Here is a 3,935-nt window from a genome sequence, read left to right on the forward strand (position 1 = left end):
AAGTTTCACCATGCATGTCAACTGATTGATGGATGGTATGAGTTAGGAGATTGAGTATGTCAATGGTGGATCTTTCTTGGCGAAAACCATATTGTCTATCACTAATTAAGTTGTTGGATTCAAGATGTTTAACTATGTGCTTATTAATTACAGTTTCAAAAACCTTACCAAGAGAAGATGTGACAGCTATTGGTCTGTAATCAGAGGGGTCAGAGGAACTTCCTTTCTTTGGAATTGGGTGGATATTGGCTTCTTTCCATGAATTAGGTAATGAAGAAGTAAGTATGCATAGTCTGAATAATTTTGCAAGAACAGAGGCAAGTTCTGGGGAACACTTTTTCAAAACAATTGTCGGAATTCCATCTGAGCCTGGAGCTTTGTTGGTAGGTAAATTGTCTAAGATGGATTTCACGTACCTTGTCTGTATTTTAAGTGGAACAATGTCGGGAGAGTCAAGTTCTAGTGCTGGGACATTCTGGCTGGCTTCCTCTAAGGTAGAATTTCTGGCAAATGTACTGACAAAGATATCTGCTTTCCCACGCGGGTCACTTGTAATGTTGCCATCCGAAGATTTTAGCGGGGGAATGGATGGTGTCTTGTTAAAGTTATTATTGAAAGACTTGAGAGTTGACCAGAATATTCTATTGTCATTAGGGTTGTTTTAAGTAGTTTTGATGCTTGGTTTTGAAGAAAGTTTGATTTAGCAAGATTTATTACAGCTTTTGCATGGTTTCTAGCAATTTTAAATTGAGAGAGTGATTCAGATGTTTTTGATTTCAAGTAATAGTTATATGCTGATGACTTTTGGGCTGTTGCTTTGGCACAGTTGCTATCAAACCATTTTGGAGGGTTCGATCTTTTAGTGAATTGTTGACTTGGTATGAATAAATCCATACCAGCTACTATAGTGATAATAACGATGGTAATTCTCCTGTTGACATCAAAGATGCTAATAATATCTACGTCGATATTAACCTTCCCTGCCCATCTCTCTCTCTCTCTCTCTCTTTCTCTCTCTCTCAACTGAATAAAATCGTCTGGCGTTAGTGAGAATAGTATTAACAAAGATGTCATCGTACTGAAAAGGTAGCTGCGGACGATGATAAGGACCAAAAAAATGAAATAAAAATAAAAAATGAACAAGGAATCTGGGTTGACGTTTTTGTGAAGTTGATGATGGAACGATATCTTGGCCACGGCGTTCCTACCTGTTTGTGCCGGAGCGTAGCTTTGGACAGGTACAGAGAGAGAGAGAGAGAGAGAGAGAGAGAGAGAGAGAGGCTGATAAAAAGCTAGACAGACTGGACAGGTACCGAGAGATAGACAGACAAACGGACAAATAAAGAGACTGACGGACATGAAATGAGAGAGAGAGAGAGAGAGAGAGAGAGAGAGAGAGAGAGAGAGAGAGAGAGAGAGAGAGAGAGAGAGAGAGATGCGTTAATGCTAAGGCTCTCGGTAGCATGGTAAGTGGGGCTGAGTGGGGGAAACAGCCAATCAGTCAAGTAGGAGATGCTGATTGGAACGCATGTACATTTTTTCAGCAGCGTGTGTTTTTATGCTAACCCAGGCCTGTTTGGGCACCCAGTGTTGCCAGACCGAAGCCACAACTACAGCTAAAATTACTCTTTCAGCGCCTTTACCCCGAGTCCGCCATCTTCTTTAATCTTAATTTTTTCTCCTTAAGATCATATTGTTTAATTTTATATAGAGTTTTCGATTTGGAAGCGTTTGGGATAGCCTTCAGTAATTCCTTGATCACCAAAGCCAATAATCTTGTTAGTTAAGCTCCCTAACACCTTTTCCTAAGCGATTTGGTTTCCTTATTACACCTTAGTGTCCTCCTCTGTGTTATATAAATCCTTCACACATCGCCATATCCAGCATGAATAACGTACAAACCGATAGTAACCTGCCATATCCAAAAATAAATCACAAAGGAAAAGGTGCTAGGGAGCTTCCTTACCCGGCGAGAATACGGGACCAGGGTTTTCTCCTACGCAGAATAAAATCGTCTGTTAATGGCAAGAATACTGGGTGATTTAACACAGAGATACTGTATTACGTAACGATACAGGGAAGTAGTCACACCACAATGTTCAGTATTATCACAGTTTATGCAGACATTCCTCGCAGTAATATTTTCTGTGCTTCGTGAGGTTTGCCATGTCAGTGGCTGCCGTGATCCCTCTCTCCTGTGTAACCTGACTATTGATTCCCCTGTATAATGACTAGATACCTCGTCCAAGTGGAAGAAGTAATTTGTTTGAACGGCGAAAAGCACAAATATACCTTAAATATCTCTATAAAAATTGTGTTAAAATTGCTAGAATGATACTAAAATTGGGCTTCGATGTCTTAAAAGTTGTCGATAGATCTTGGTCAGGGTTCCTAATTATTCCTCGCTAAACTGAAGCGCATATTACTCGATCTGGCTTCAAACTCGCTAAACTGGCAACGCTACTTGACCCCCAGTGGCTTTCCTCCTGTCAGCAACAATATACTTAATACCAGTTTTCCAAGGATACGTTTTTCTCTCTAGACTCTCTTTACTGGTTTTACTCATTTCTTTATCTCTCCTCTTATCAGTATTCCTTAGTGGTTATCAGTGCGCTAGTTACGCATCGGGAACCTTGTCGCTCAATAGTCTTGGTTTTTAACACTGAGGCGTGATTTCTGAAGTCTGGTTTCTCATGGACGTGCTGTCATTAATATTCTTTTTTTTATTTTACGAGATTTTTATTATCCACACACCTATTTATTTTTATCACTCTTCTTACGTTGAGTACACCGCTTCCCGTCCGATCAGCGAAGTTAAGAAACGTTGGGTCTGGTTAGTACTTGGATGGGTGACCGCCTGGGAACACCAGATGCTGTTGGCATCCTTACGTGTCAAGTGGGGTTGGTGGAGGATTAGTGCCCCTCCCTGTAAAACAATGAACTCTAAGCCCTTGACCACCCCGTTTGGGATACATGGCGTCTGGCAATGGATGGATGGATGGGACGTCCCCTTACTGATACTTTAGTATTTTAGATGCTTAGTTTTACATATATTTTATCGTTTTTTTTTTTCCCCTTCTTTGGTACAGATTTTCTTCGTATATTTCCACACGTCTCATGTTTCAAATCTATTCATAATTTTCAGCAAAACTTTCCCTTACCAATATCGGTACAGATTTTTTTTTTTTTTTTTTTTGTCTATTTATATCCCTACCTTTTTCCATCAAAATTGTTGTGCCAAGAATTCTTTCAGTGAATATCATGTCTCCTTTGTTATATACCCTACCTTTATTACTTATCAATGCGTTCCATTATTAATATTATTATAGATTTACGCTGGCTTCTCTACACATCTGGATTTTAAGTGTTTCTAATTTTGGGGTGCGAATATAATCAGTATTGTTGCATCTGTCTCCCTTATCATCAATGCTGTTCTTATGCTTCATCAGTGAATCCATTTATAAATATTTTTCGGATTTACAGTAATTCTGTTTTCTGTATATATCCGTTTTTTTTTTTTTTTTTGGGGGGGGAAAGGGGGTTGAATGTTTGTAGGTCTTGGTTACGAATATATACAAGACATATGGACTTGTCTGTCTTGTTACAAAGCCTTATCTTATTCTTCCTTAATATTTTCCTCCAAACTACAAGTAACTTAATTTTTTCTGTAATATTTAATGTGTCTATTTGCGCGTGATAAATGTATAAGTATCTTGCCACATTTTTTTTTATTTTTTTTGTATTTATCAGAATTTGATGTGTAGCCCTGCAATCCGATATGAGTGTGTCCGTGGTCTCATGTTAAAAAATAAGGAATAATATGTAATGTCTTAACCCCTCTGTGATCGTGAAGATTTATATGTATTAGTTATTGATGAGATGGAGGGATGGAGTTGAGAGGTATATGAGAGAGAGGGATGTAAGATAGAGGGGGG

The 3,935-nt window shown here is 38.7% G+C and overlaps 1 pseudogene; it reads left to right on the top strand.

Moving 5' to 3' along the window:
• The first annotated feature begins 2,763 nt into the window (after positions 1-2,763).
• On the top strand, positions 2,764-2,882 carry LOC145393600 (5S ribosomal RNA; annotated as a pseudogene).
• The last annotated feature ends 1,053 nt before the right edge of the window (positions 2,883-3,935 follow it).

The sequence above is a fragment of the Coenobita brevimanus genome, chromosome 24, assembly GCF_032717465.1.
Source record: "Coenobita brevimanus isolate Jiangsu-jjx chromosome 24, ASM3271746v2, whole genome shotgun sequence".
NCBI lineage: Eukaryota > Metazoa > Arthropoda > Malacostraca > Decapoda > Coenobitidae > Coenobita > Coenobita brevimanus.